Below are 16,225 nucleotides of genomic sequence, written 5' to 3'. Positions count from 1 at the left end.
TAATTGCTTCAATTCTGCTTGTCATGTGACCTGACAGTTGTGAACTGGGGACCTTTTCTATTAAAAGATAGGCAAAATTTTCAATTCTTCAAAATTGGGAAGGAGCTGGATATCTCCATTTGGTTCACTGAAGTTTTTTGTAATTGGGGAAGAAAAGAAAGGCATGTGACTACAGTTTAAGTAAATACTCTTGACTTTTTTCAGCTGTCTGTGAAGATTAGAACATAATGAGGTAACAGCATTTTATGGCATGCTACTGCAGTGCTGTAATATAGCCTTGCCAGTTATATAGTCACACATTGTAATTATTGCACCTGCCTGATGTCCATGAAGTGGTTGCCCAAGTCATTAGAGATACAGAACCTCTGCTGGTAGCAGGCATTGTGAATGGAAGGCACACAAGGTCAGATCCAGAATACATTTTTTGCTGACCAAAATTTGATTCTCAAATATATGCCACCGTTAGCATACAGCAACTTTATATATAGCAACTATACTCAACTTTGTGGCACAGACTAAAATAGTAAGCTAGCTCATACATAATTTAGTACATAACTGTTAATCATCCGTACAGACTGCAAGTGGAAATTTCAAGGGTGTGGTTAAGGGACTGAAAAAAAATTTAAAACAATAGTTTTAGTTTGAATTATTGTTGCTGCACCATGCATCCATCTGCTTGAAGAAACTGCAGAATATATTTAAAGTACTCTGCAAGATAGTCTCTCAGTGCACTGCAGGATGCATTACATTTTAATTTGGCACAAACCTTAAAATCTGTTGTGTGAAAACATGACTGCAGGCATGAAAAAACAGCAGACAAGAATGTGGAGTGGAAGAGACTTCGGACACAGAAATTAGGAGAAAGCAGGAGAAATTGAAAGAAAATTCTCTCTCAATAGTGGTTACTCTACCTCTTCCGAAAGTGCAAATTCATATTACACTGCCAGTCATTTCATTTGTTGGCTGACTGGGCATATTGTGAATATGAGCCATGCTGCGTGAGAATCAAATGATGCACTCTTCTCCATGTGAAATCAACCTGATATTGCTTTTACCAGTCACCAGTTACAAGTCATTATAAGTTTCTAGATGGAAAAGTATGGAATTAGGTTGCAGATTAGCAAACACGCCATATGGGAATATCCACATTTCTGTCAGTGTGTCCAGGGACACAGTGTGCAGTGCATAAGAGAAAATCAGCACTAATACTAAAATACTTTGACATGCTTGATCACCTGACATTCACATAATCTGACTATGACATGTCAGCAACCAATTACTTTGTAACATTCCACTATATACAGTATTCATCTCCTAATGGAGTCTCGTGATAAACAAGAAAAAAAATAGACAGTCTCCCTTGTACACCACCACCCATGGCTGAAGATTTGGTTTCCTAAATTTACTAAGCTAAAAGTATTTCTTTCAAAACCCTTGTACAGTGTTACCTACTGATAACAATATATTTATATAACTGTGTAATGCCATAATTGTTATTGACACTGTGTCAGATCAGATTCTATGGTTATTTAACTGAAGTCTTGAAGTGGACAGTGTTGGGGTAACACATTAGAGCTATAACAGCAGCTTATATAACAATGTAACAAAACTTTTTAGTTATACTCAGTAAGGGGGTCTAGAACTCAAAATCAATACTGTTCAATACAGATGATGTCAAGAAATGTAAGGGCCACCTCACGAGTGACAATTACCATCATAAACCACAATGTTCTGAACGTTCTGAACACACACATTACAAATGTAATTTGGAAGTATAAAACAGCAAACTTAACAAACTACTCAGTCCTGCACGGCATGATGGAAAATGTGGGCCATCGCTACATCTTTCAGCAAACTGTCGCAAAAGTGTGTGTGTGTGTGTGTGTGTGTGTGTGTGTGTGTGTGTGTGTGTGAAAGAGCAGCACACTGCTCTGCCTAGGCTGCAAAATGTAGATTAATATATGAGTCAGTTCCCTTTTTATTGTACATAAAACTCATTGTACATTGTGGTTACACCCATGAGAGTCAGCTGAGGTGCGAGCCTACATGGAGCTGGTGCAGACAGAGCTGCATAGATTGAAATGAGAGCCTGTCTTGCATTAGACGTGAGAGTGAAAAACGGATCTGAAAAAGCTTGTCAGCAAAATCCTTGTCAAAAGCAATCATCAGGTAAACGTTGTCATAGAGACCAGGTTATACTAATACAAACCTATATATGTTCGGAATAATTTCTGTGGTTATTTTGGTGAAAGTAACATGAAAAGTGAAAATGAAAGTGATATCATCAGTAACACAGTACTCTACCCAGACGGTAATACTGGGAAAAAAAAAAAAAAAAAAAAAAAAAAAAAAAACTTTTTACTTTCAAATAAAAGTAACTAGTAATATACTGTGTTACATTTTGAAAGTAACTTGCCCAGCACTGGAGGGGGACCAGCTATCAGAGCCACATTGTCATATAATAAACTGCACTCCAACACTACCACATTCCCCCAGACTGTAATATAACTGAACAACACAACTTAAGTGGTGTCAATAAAAACTGACCATTAATGTTAAATGTAACAGGTATTTATTGCATGATTGCATTGTATTACATTGTACAGGTAATGATGTTTTTTGCTTTTCACTCACTTCTAACTACAAGTATTAGTGAAAGATTGGAATTCAGACTGGACAGCACAATACACATAGTGCCAGTATAATTCATTGCAGTAGTTTCCTTAATGAAAACCTCTTTTAAAAAGGGTTGTCTGTAACCAGTTACACTGACACAACCCTTGTACTTGGATGATCAGCATATCAGAATTTCTAATTAAACCAGAACACAAAACTGAGCAAGATAATGTCATCCTTCTAGCTAGACTAGCTTGTTCCTGCTGATCTGATTCCTCTGCTTATGAGCTCAGGTCTTGAAGTGGTGTTTTCACTGGACTCACTCCTAAATCCTCTCTGCCCGCCCTTCTGCCTGTCTGTTGTGTGCATTGTTACTACAGCTAAATAATAAACCAGTGCAATGTCGGTTCCATGGTGTTCTGACAGCAGTGTGCTGGAGAATACTACAGCTGATACAAACACATTTTACATCTAAAAGCAAACTGATGTCCAAAAGGTACACCTTTTTTTCAAGTGAATATGGTACCACAAATTTAGTGAGCATGAGGGGAGTGTTAAGCGGGACCAAGTGGATAATGATAGAGTTTGTAATCTCGATCCACCATTTGCTTTTTCTGTCGTAGGGAGTTCCTCTAGCAAATGCGTCTTGAAGTAACATTTGGCTCGATTTTTCTTTTGCTTTTCCCGTGTTACCTGCTGATATGGAGGATGCCGATCTTAACTTCATACATTCTTGATATTCCAAGACATGCTTGTGGCTAAGGCGGTGGAGCAAATTGCTCGTGTTGCCGCCTCCAGCGACAACTTTGCCCAACAACACTTGCTTTTTTTTCAAACCAAAAAACCTCCAAACAACAGACACAGCTCCTCTTTTTGGCACAAGTTCTTTTGTGTCATCATGTTCTACTAGTTCTGCAGCTTCGATTTCAGAACTTTCATTGTCTATCCCATCCATCTTCACCATAATCTAACACCAGAGCACTACAGTTTACCCTCACCATGCCTCGCACCATGCATGTGGAGAAGCGCAACATTGGAAACGGTACTGTCTGACAGAGTGTTGCGCAGTGCAGCATTCCGAACGTTGTATAATCAAATACACCCGTATGGCGGTATATTAAAAATTTATATCATAGCAAAAACATACACCGGTATTTGGTGTGAACCGGTATACCGCCCAGCACTAGTGGGAGGCTTTTATTCAATTGAATAACGGCTGTTTATACTTCATTCAAACCACAAGCATGGGTCTGTTGTCACTGACGACAGGAAAAAAGGTGATGACGAATCAAGCCTGATTTTGAAACAAATTTTTTGTGGCTGACCAATTACCAGCGCCATGGCCAATCGTGAATGACAATGGGGCATCTATATCCGTGTAGTGTGACATGCTAAACGGCCTGCCGTGCAGTTTCTGGGACATCCCACAACACCCCACAACACCCTGATGAAAACACTAGCACAACAGAATTTTTGTGCCTTGACACGCTGAGTGACATCTCCAACAACATGTTCCTGAGTGTTGACCAATCAGGTACTCTATGCAGAGCGCAGTCAGGACAAACACGAGGAAGAGCATGATGAGGAGGAATGCTGAGGTTGCTGCTGTCAGATGGGACAATGAAAGAGAAGAAATATTTGTTGAGCTGCGGCAAAAGAACCCCTGCATATTTGAAGTTTCCTCAAGAGAGTGTCGTGACCGAGACAAAAAAGACAAATGTTGGTGAGACGTAGTGGAAGTACTTCATCAGCCAGGCGAGTAGCTGGCTATGCAGTCATAACATTAGCCCTGGTCTTAATTGTTATCCAGATGCTACCCAGTAGATGTAGAAAAGATGACTGAGTGGGCTGAACGTTACATCGCCTCTTGCATTTGCTTTTATGTTATAGCATATCCATAGCCTTGTTTTCTTTCTCTTTTTTTTTTTTTTTTTTTTTTGGCAGTAATGATGATTTTTAATGATGTAATGTTTTTTTTGCCTTCCACTAAATGGTAGTTGTTCCTGTTCAGTTTCCTCTTCTTAAGACTGTTTTCAGGATAGAACTTCTGCTCCAGACATACTTTCAGAATCTCCAGATTGGCTCCAGAAATACTTTCAAATGCTTTCAAACACTTCAATGTGGGAGCTGGGTTAGCATGACTTCTGTATGTGGGCAAAGATGGACAAAGACAGAACATGCTGAAGGACTCTCCTGTGATGTTGTCTGCTCATACTCTACATCTGGAATTTAGAAAATATGGCCTTTTTATGTCAGCAGGTTATATGAGAGAAAATAAAGACAGGTATACAAAATGTATACTCACAGGTTGAAATGCATGAGCTAGAAACTGTACAAGAGTCCAGCACTGCTACGAACCTCCACTGACCTAATCAATAAAATGAACACATTGCTGAAAGTCTGGAGTTGTAAACACAAGGAAGACTCAGCATGTGTTAGGTATGTTTCTCATGTTGATCACAAGGTAATGTGTTTATGCAGTGCATCATACTCTGCCATTTGGTTTCACTTCAGTGCTGCTGTCATTGCTTTGGACTGGATCCTGGAACATATGATGCGATGGGTCCCGTATGAAAAGCTGCCTTTGAACTGAGAATGCTTGGAAGTTTGAAGGCAGGTGTCATCACTTGTGCATTGTACCAGCCAGTGGGAAAACAAACCTGGTTTATTCCCCCCCCCCCCCCCCCCCAAGTGCTGTATTACACTTTCCATGCTGGAATATTTGGATCTCTCCCTTGTCCTTCTCCTTGGAGTTGGGTGTGCCTCTAAATTAGCAATAACCACTGACAAGAACACTGAACGTTACCCAGATATCTGTCACGGATGTCTATTGTTCCTAGATTAGATGGCAGATTTGAAAACTCACTGACAGTGATTCCTTTGATGTTTCAGATGCATAGTAATTTGTTATGAAAGAAGAGTTAACATCTATTATAGATTTAGTGAATGTTGGCACAGGAGCACAGGCTTTGATGTTAGGAGATGTCAAAGGTTCAGCCTCACCCTAAAACAATTCTGAGCAAAGCTTCTTTTCTTCCTTTCTTTTCTTAACATTTTTCATTCATATTGCAAATCACATTTTGGTTTAATTAAATTTTTTTTAATAGTTTTTTTATGTGGTATTTTCAGTGTTTAATAAAAGCTATAACTAGAATGCTGCTGTGTCCATGCTGTCCTACCAAATGATGTTAAACTGGTTAAATTATGAAAACTCTTGTAGTCTCTTGTGGCTGTTCACATGGATGCATATAATGAACAGGAAAACTGGTGTATGTAGGAGCATGTTGCTTTATGAATGCATACTACCAATGGAAATGGGAAAAATGGGAATCTGGGGAAAAAAAATGAATTGAATGCCGCAATCATCCAAAATTTTCTAATGCACAGTAATATCCGTCTGAGCAAAAAAGCAGTATGGACAAAAAACTATTCCACACACACAATTAGGAGATACCATGATAAACCACACCCATCATCCCACAAGGATTTATTATGTACATTAAAAAAAGCAAAAATGTTTAGTTCTGATTACATGTGAGATAAAACAAATCTGTAAATAGCCAAGATTAGGTATTGGGGGAGACATACCATCACCACCAAGAGGTAAAGGAAAATACATTAAGTCTGTCCATTTTCCATAGCTTATTCAGCAGTCTAAGGAAGTTAAACTAAATGTCCTTCTCCCTAGATATGTTCTACAACTCTTCCTGGGGGATTCCAAGGCATTCCCTGACCAGATGGGATATGATTTCCCTCCAGCGTGGTCAGGGTCTGCCCTGGGGCCTTGTCGCACTGTGACGTGTCTGGAACACATCCATAGGGACGTGTCAAGGAGGCATCCAAATCAGACATTGAACCTTCTCAGGTGACCTCTTTTAATGTGAAGCAGCAGCTCCTTCAGATATCTGAGCTCCTCACCCTGCCACTGAGGGTCCAGCCACCCTGCAACAGAAAACAAAAAAAAAAAAACTAATTTCTGTCAGCTGTATCTGTGATTTCATTCTTTTTCATGCTTAGAATTGTGGATGGGAGTTGGAATGGAGACCGACAAGTAAATTAAGAAATTGAGATTTGTCCTCAGGGTCAGTTTTTTCTTCACCCTGACAGTCTGGTAAAGTATTGCAGACACGGTACCAAACTACTTGTTGATATCACACTACATCTTACCAATGTGAACAAGGATTGAAGATGCTTGAACTTCTTCACTTGGGGAAATGACTTACTCCCACACAAAAGTAGCAGCCCACCATTTCCCAGCAGACCATTATGGTCTCTGACTTTAATGTCCTAACTTTCATCCCCACCAGGCGATGACATTTTATATTTTCATCATGCTGGCAATGTAGCTCCAGGGATGGCCGTGTTGGTTTGTGTCACTATCCGTTAGTAGTCCGACGACCATTTTGGGCCAGATTTGAATTTCTCTATGACCATTGGATGGAATGCCATGACATTTTGTACAGACATTCATGGTCATTTGTGGTTCAGAGTGAAATGTCTCAAAAACTGTTGGATGCTGACATTCACGGTCTTGTTGATTTGTTGAATTTGGTGTTATCAACATCTAGCATCATCATCATCAATTAAAGTTCTATTTGTCAAATACACTGGTTTATCTGTCTAACTCTTTGGTTTTCTTTATAATGAGCATTAAGACCTCACAGAGCCCAGAGTATGGCTGTATCTCTATTGTCTATAGCTCACCAATTTTCTAAATCTATTATGGTCTATTGTATTATTCTATAATGGTCTTATTCTGGACTTTGGCTACTGCTTTGAAATATTTTTCAATATAGTTTCTGTTGTACCAACACATACATACAAAGAAAGGAATCTAACTGAATGTATTCCACACTGTATAATTTTCAGGTACTCTCACTTTACTTTGGAAGGAAACATTGTTAATCTCACATGACCAAATTCATTAGCAGAAATCACACCTGGTCGAGGTGCGAACCTATCCTCTGGGCCCTTTGTCCAATAAAAATAGCCTATTATTTATTTTTCCGTGGACAGGGGCTTTGCTGCTTACACACACAGATGACCAATTCTAAACATTTAACCACCATATTACAATATATTACATATAAAACACACACAATTAAACAAAAATTCCCAACAGGAAATAACAAAAGGCTATAGATGCTACAGGAGGTGCAACACAAATAAAAATATAAACCAAATAGCATCACCACTGCAGTCAACACAGATGTTTGACCAATATAATGGCCAAAGTGGGTCCAAACCACAAACGCTCAGACTTTAAAGCAAAGAGAGCATTGTGTTGAATCTGTTTTCATCCCAAGAGCATCAAATACCATTGCCTTGTCTCATACAAATGCACAAAAAACCCTTTAGCATGTGTGCGAGATGCACCAGGCATTCAACTTCTTGTGTAAACCGATTTGCAGCAATATTAGATGCCAGGAACAAGCCTTCCAACACATTCTCATCCCAACGATGCACAAAGCCTTCTTGTCACAAAGTTTTTCTAACATGGTTAATGTTGTGGTTACGTTTAGATAACAAAAGTATTTGGTTAGGTTTAGGCAGCAAAACTATTTGGTTAGGTATAAGAAAAGGTCGCTCACTTTTGGTTTCATTTTTGCTTTTCATGGGACACATATCCTGGTCTCCTGAGTGAAAGTCATGTTTGTATGACCCATCCTTCCACCTTCCTCTAGATGCAGACTTTCTTGCTCTTTATAACACATCACTTTGCTCTGAGAGTCTAATATTGCCACAGAGGGGTTTACAGTGGAGTTAATTGAAGGGCTGGTGCTGAGGGCTATGACAAAGGGTCTGTATTTGACTCCCTGAGAATGAGACAGGCTGTTGTGCTCTAAGTCTTGCCCTAGGTCCAGCTTTTAACATTAGTATTTGTTGTAATTATGTCATTTCTATAAATTAAGTCTTCATTTATTTCCAAAATTCTGGGCAAAATTACATCATCTACCATTTTCCTTGCAGTAAAATGCACACATACCCTCACCTCACAAAAAACAAGCTGCATCCACACTAATGCACTTTCATTTCAACATGAAAATGATCTCAGTCCAGATGTCTAAGACTCATACACACGCATTGTAAAGCTTGTATCATATGGGTGCTCCAAATTTTTTGTAGGACGTGCAACATCTATGTCACACTACATAGCCCTGCCCTTGGACCATTCATTTATGGGCAGATTCTACAGGGTGGGAGTGGCAGGCTGGAGGTGGTCAAAACCCACCATCCTGACAAAGGAAGTATCTTCCTGTTCCTCTGAATGTATGTAAAACAATGCTGTAATGAATGGATTTCCAATGATCAGAAGATGTTGTGATTCTTTGGAGTTAGTGTGAAATAACCAGAAACAGACAGGTGTGAATTTTCATGTATTGTGAGTGTTCAAGCTTTTCTGAGTATTCCCCTTCTTGTTAGTTAGATGTCAAGCACACATTAGTGGTGCAACTGTGGCTCAGGAGGTAGAGCAGTTGTCCACCAATGTGTTGAAATATCTTTCTGCAAGATACTGAACCCCAAATTGCACCTGATGCTGTGAATGGTTTCTGAAGAGCTGGTGGCACCTTGCGTGGTACCCTCTATCACCAGTGTGTGAATGAGTGAAGGCTGACTTGTGTTGCAGAGTGCTTTGAGTGAAAGAAAGAAAAGCTCTACATAAATACTATTTTACATGGTGTCAGAAGAGACGCAGGTAACGGAACAGATTGACATGTCAAAGTTAAATCCTCCAGAGGTGCAAATAGAACCAAAGGTTTTCACATTTTAAGCTGTCAGCAAGCTAAAACAGAGAGGACAAGGAAGTCCAGTGGCACACTGCATTTGCTATACCTAAGTTCTCTCTTAAGTTAGGTTGCAATGTCCACATTAAACAATACGTTAAAACTAATTAGTTAGACACTAAAGCTGTGTTGATGTGTGGTTGCACCATGGAGATGGAGGTTAATCTCAACTATTCTGGCATAATCTCCAAACTACATGAACTAGGACAGTGTTACGATGAGGTGAAATCTATACAACCTTAATCTAGAGCCAATGCAAAATAACAAAAGTGACATCCAGTGTTGAAACTGTCAACTGCAACATATTGTAATATAATGGTGTCCTATTATTGGAAATAATAGTGATAGTCTTCATTGCCAAACTGTCATAAAGTAGTTAATTAAAATAAAATAGTTAAAGTTATTTTACTCAATATATTTGCTTGCCAACACTACAGTGTTAGTGTCTCATGTCAAATTTTGCCAAGTTACCAGCTTTGCTAGTCTTAGAACATAGTGTAATGCTATGTTGACATTAGCTTGTGTACTGTTACAGGAGTAGTTTGTGTACTATCACTGAAAATGTGGTGCCAACACAGAACAGTCCGTATAATTCTCTCCTCCTCATTGTCTGAGTTAATGTGCTATCCCGACCGCTGTTTTACGTACGACTTTACACCTACTAAGAGCTCGGTGTAAGATTTAAGTTGTAACTGATGCCTATGTTGGATCTTTTTCAGCTGGTACATCCCATACAGCGTTAGTAGTACTTAAACTCTGTCTGTCAAGTTACAAATTACCTTCAAACTAGGCTGCGTTTGAACTTAGCTAACATAGCTGATACAGGTCTTTTTGCTCAATTTTGCGATAGCCAATGAAGCTGAAAATATGTTCAGCTCCTTCGAGTTTGAAGCGAAGGAATATAAGAAAGACAACGACATCGTTTTGATGACTACTTCATTCAACTTTGGAACCTAATACATGACAGGGCGTACTTTTATCAAAGGAGCCAGCTACACGGTGAGAGAGTCTGTCTCTCAACAGTGAAGGGGACAACACAGGAAAAAATGGTAATGTGGCACGAGAAACAACAAGTGCACCTAAAAACATCCAGAACTATTGTAGGTGTAGCACCCAGAAGTATCATAGAAAGAATTGCCCTGCTTTTAACAGTACATGTAAAAAGTAAAAAGTGGAACAAGTGAGGACAGTGAGCACAGGTGTGTCATTCCAAAATACTGGGTGAAATCACACAGGTTATATGGGATAGTTTCAGTTTCTGGCGGAAGTCAGTGAGACAGTAAGCCCGGATAAATGGATTCCTACTCTAAACTTTGGAAAAGCACCCCTAACCTTTGAGATACATACAGGTGGAAATGTGACTGTCATAAGTGAAGACACATTTCTGACACTCCCTGCAGACACATCTTTTTTTTTTTGCCCGGAGGGTAAACTCAGATGTATTGGCTGGTTCAGAGCTAACACTGCAGAGGCAAAGAATACGCTTTTCCCCTGTATGTGATTAAAGGAAACGCTGCCCCGACTGAGTTAAAATGTTTCCAGTGAAGAGAGTGGAGCATGTCAGCAAAGAACCAGTGGCCTGCTAAAAACTGAATCTGTTAAAATCATTCTCAAGGAAGACACTCAGCTATATGCAGTGCACACTGCTATATGCAAACTACTGCCACTGCCAGTGATGTTTCTAGTGAAGAGAGAGTTGCATTGGTTGGGAAAGGACAGAGTCATTGAGAAGGTGACAGCCCAAAGAGTGGTATGCTGCTATCGTCCCAGTCCTAAAGGTCCAATGCTGTGAGGACCTATGGACAGCTGCAGCTACTCTGCACGATTTAACATTCAGGATCATAATGTGATCATCTTATACATGCAGTAGTGTGTATTAAGTTAATCCAGTTAATGCAGTACAGTATATAATTATTTAACATAATGAAAGGGCCATTATTATGTGTGTACTTTTAAATACTGATTTTGAAGGCAGGACTTGTAATGAAGTATTTCTACACTGTTATTGCTATCTTAGCTCAAGTAAGGTATCATAACACCTCTTTCACCACTAGCTGTGGGTATGACTCCCTGGAGAAAAGCAGGATGCTGTTGCTAAGCCTACTTTGAAAACTTATTGTTTTGAATTGTCCTGACCCTTCAAACTCAGTTTCTTGAAATCTTTTCTCATTCTCATGAGGCAAAGTTGGAGCTAAAAGATCCCCCACACATGACACCATAGCATTGTCTGTCTGGAGAATTGCCATAAATGTATAATTCATATTCTGACAGACAACATTGTATGGTATGGTAACAATGCTTATTATACCATTGTGTTCTTGTGCCCTGCAGATAACGACACATTGTTGCACTTATGCCCTGTATTTTCCTGGGAATGAAGCACATTTACTTGCACAATGATGGCTTACATTAGAAAAAAAATATTTTTACAAAGAAATGCAATCACATCAGTCAAGCCCTGATGTTAAACAAACACCCAGAGAAAGCGTCCTTTTCCTCTTTGGGCAGCTTCTTAATTCCATTTTCTAATTAATTACTGGCTGCAACACCTTGGCTGTGCCGACATGAAGAGTGACGTGTCCCTGGGCACCCAGTCACATCCACCAGCAGCCCTGGTGGCAGGGGAGCTATGTTGTTAATCACCTGGCCACTGGCATTATCAAGCTGGAGGAGCCATCACCTGCTCTGCACACAGATGCTTGTTCATTCATCTCTGCCGGAGGTCAGTGTGGCTGAGACAGTGGTGCGTGCTGCGTCCTCAAACCATCATGTTTCACCCCTCCCTATTAAAGCCTCTTAAAGGCGCCACATGTTATATTTTACCCTCAATGAATCATTACCACATTAGTTCTGTGACGTTAGTCTAATTGCTGTAAACAGAAGACAATTGCAGGGAAGCCCCTTCACTGCATTTGACACCATGCAGGTTTGGCAGGAATTCTATTTGATCGCTTTACAGTTATCCTCAGGGGCTTGGTTCATGGAACATATTGGAGATTGGTTCAACTTTATACATAACACACAACACTACCACTGTTACACTTTTCAGAGTATTTTGAAGTTCACATCAGATGACCTTTTGGCTGTTAAGGGACTGTGTTTTGCTCTTACCCCCCTAAATCTGCGAACACACACCACCATGAAAAAGCAGTTTTCTTGGAAACAGGACACTAAAAGACTTTGCTTATTTTCACCTGCCTTTCTAAATTAGAAAAATGTTAGGGACATGGGAAACTTCACTGTCCTCTTCGTCCTGATATCTCACCACCTCCACTGCTACAGGCTGTAGGCAGAGATCCTACAGCCTGTAATTCCTCATTTTTGTATGGACTTACATCCAAGTGAGCACCCAGACGCCTCCAAAATCTGAAGTCCTTTCACTCTCCTAGTGGTATAAGCCAGAATAGCTGGAATGGCTGACATACAACAGCATATGGACAAAATACTCTTTGCGATATAACATCACTGTTGGAATTCACCACGCAGGCCTACACAACAGCTGTTAGCACCTAACTTTACACTACTATGCTACTACATGAACCATATAGCTATAGACATCTGCTGCTCTCCTGTTCTGCTTTGCTGCATTCGATGAATTGTAGAAGCTTAAAGTAACTACTTCCATAAAACAACAAACACTGACGCTTGGTTTCACACAGGGATTGTTCCATTTGTCTCCTGTGTGAAAGTTGTGTGTGGTCCACCACTCTAATCCAACCTTGACCCATAGTTGGACTTGGACTTCATACTACTTCATACTACTACTACTACTACATTCTTCTTCTTGTTCTTCTTCTTCTACAAGAGCAAAGGACAAATTTTGTCCTTTGCTCTTGTCATTATCGCCCACTGCTGGTGTTGTAAACCATCACACTGACACATTATCCTCTAGTGGATGAGCGGGTCTATTGCATGCTTTGGTGTGAGACTGGACTGAATGGCTTGGGTCTCTTTGTATTTCGTTTCCACACAGTAAAGAGAAAATGATAGGGACAGAGGAGGCAGCCAGATGGCTGTGTAACATCAGTCTGTCTTTGTAGAAAAGCAACAAAAAGCTGCATGCTACATCATGTGCAATTTGCTGAACTGTTGAACTTTTGTCAACTTTCACCACTTTGCCTGAAAAGAAGCAATGCACTGCACTTTTCCAAAGTGAACATTTTTTAACCACTTTCTGGAAATTTCCCATTGACTTTTCATGTAGGAATGTGCTGAGAGTGTGCAAAAAGGGAGACAACAAAGCCAGAGCTTTGAAATTAGAGCTTGCTTTGGAATGACTTGCCTGTTACTTTTTGTCGTAAGTACTTTGGTAAACTAATCATAGCCAAGGGCCCTGTAGGCAGTAGGCGATATGAGGCAGGATGGCATCTCCCTTGTTAGCAAAATGACCAAAATGAATCCCCCTTATTAACCCTCCATCCCCTAGTAGCAGAGAGAGTGTAGGACCAGAGGAATTATATAGCTGAAAATGTTTGGCTGACTCATCAATCCTTTATCTGACTGAAGAGAAGAATTTATGCCCGATAATGGCGATGAAACATCAGTAGTCTCTCTACACTCCATCCTCTCTACCCTATGGACGCATCATCAAACTGCTCAGCACCGAAGCTGGCCATTCACTGGAGTCTGTTGGAAGTAACTCCAGTCAGCTGTTGTATTGGGTCTCAAATTGAGTATTGTTGTTTTCTTCCTGGGATCTCAAAGCAGACTTTTTAAATTTTTTTTTTTGACATATGGACTCAGTGACTAATAGTTGAACTGTGGGTTTTGTATTGAGCATTGAGTGCCCCCTTGGACAAGGTGTGAGAGCATTTTCTAGTTTGTAGTTATTATTATGGCTTTAACTTCTACTTTTTAGGAATCTGTTCCCAGTGAAATGGGATAATGAATAATGCCTGTAACTAATAATGTGTAGGAACCAATTATAAGGACAGAGAGGCAAACCAAATTTCTACCCCAGCTACAGCAATCAAACAGGACTATTACCGAGAATCTTGTTTTTGCTGATCTCAAGCGCTTTTACCTCTCACCTTGCTTTGGTCATGAGGAGGTGTACTCCGGAGTGTGTTGGTACACCATAACACCTCTGTTGAGTGTGGTTATAGGTGCAACAGAGCACACATTTGACCACAGCCATGACACCTATGCTGGCTGTGATCAGGGGAGAAAGATTCTATTGCAGAAAGGCCAGTGAAACACTGCTTATGTGTTTCACTCTAATAACATATATTTGTCTTCTCAAATCTACTTAAGGCCCAAAGCAATTCTAGATCTCACATCCTCAGAATTCATTCTGATAATTAATAGGGATATCAGATGTATTCCTAAACTATGTTCAGCACAAATGCACTATGTTTTGAAGCTGAAATGAAAATAAAGAGCAACCTCACCAAGGGCTACTCTGAGTGAGCCTTCCATACCATGGCTTTGTGAAGTGACCTCTGCACATGGTTTTTGTTTTACAAAAAATTTGTCTTGCGTTAAAATATGCAAGAAATGTTTACACAATCTCTACTTTTAGCGAAAAAAAAAAAAAAAAAAATACAATCATGATGCTGCCAGGTGTAGGAAAACCAAACACGTATATCTTTGTTTGAGTCAAATTAGTGAGTGATACTGGTTATATATATATACTACAAACTATTTTCCATGTCAACAGCAAGTTTTTGAGTGGCATTTAGAGAACCAGGCTGCACACACAGTGTCCTAAATCAACCAATTGGGCTGGCTTTAACAATGCATGCTAATTGGTAAATTCAAAGGTCAATGGGATGCAGAGTAGCATGCCACTCCAGCTCTGATCCCCTGGCACAGACTAGACATTATAACCATGTCATTCATTACCTTTTATTCATACCATAAATGTGAAAAAAAAGAAAAATCAAATTTCTTGTATTATTTCATATCATTGTTTAATTGTATTGCATGCATTACTTCTTTTATCTCACTGTGCTTTATCGTTTAAATGAGAAATAAGATGTCTTAATCACACTGAGTAAAATCTAATTTGACGCTAAAACTAAAAACTTCTAATCACAGAGTTATCTGACCATTTGACAGCAAAAGAACAGAATAGGAAAGCATGACGACTGCTCTGAAATTTCCAGAGAAATAAAATCAAGTCCCAACGATGGCTCAATTTAAGCCCAATATCATAATTATTCATTATTTATTATAGAAAGGTAGGGTTACAGTAAACTTTAGGCTAACCTGAGCTTTTGATCTTTGTGAGCTGAGCTGGTCTTGTCATTGTCGTTATCATGCAGCAATGAAATCTCCCAAACAGCATTACCAATGTAACATACAGTCACACCTGGGAGGATTTATATATTAATTTATTATTTTTTTTGCCACCTGTCAGAGTAAAGCTTATTGATTTTGTGCTTAAAGCAGTGGAGACCAGTACCTTAGCCTCTGCAAAATGGTAAAAAAAGAAAACAAATGCTGTCTGTTATTTGGTCTGTGTCGAGTTTCATGAATTTCATATTCATGTAAATTCAAGTAAAATGCCTATTGCTGGTTGCTTTACTGCAATACCACGTCTTAAGCCCAAGCATGAACATTTTTATTTTTTTTTAAGAAAAAAAGCTAAACTGTCCTATTAAATAGCAAAACTACTGTAAAATATGTAAAACTACAATTAAGAATATATGTGACTTTTCCTCAATGAAAGCCTGTCTTCTCTGTTGCACTAATGAGCTTAAAGTTCAAGTCTCCATGACTGAGTTTAATTACAGTGAAGAAGGATAACTTCTGACCCTTGATTTGAGGCTATAATCTCTCGGGGTACACTTAATCAGGAACCCAGACACACACACAAACAC

The 16,225-nt window shown here is 39.5% G+C and overlaps 1 protein-coding gene across 2 annotated transcripts in view; it reads left to right on the top strand.

The window, feature by feature from the left end:
* The window catches only part of opcml (opioid binding protein/cell adhesion molecule-like), a 380,743-nt gene that overhangs the window by 299,816 nt on the left and 64,702 nt on the right, over window positions 1–16,225 (top strand). The window lies entirely within an intron of this gene.

The sequence above is a fragment of the Chaetodon auriga genome, chromosome 15 (assembly GCF_051107435.1).
Source record: "Chaetodon auriga isolate fChaAug3 chromosome 15, fChaAug3.hap1, whole genome shotgun sequence".
Lineage (NCBI taxonomy): Eukaryota > Metazoa > Chordata > Actinopteri > Chaetodontiformes > Chaetodontidae > Chaetodon > Chaetodon auriga.
Note: the sequence above shows the minus strand (reverse complement) of the source record. Positions and strands in the feature narration are given on the sequence as shown.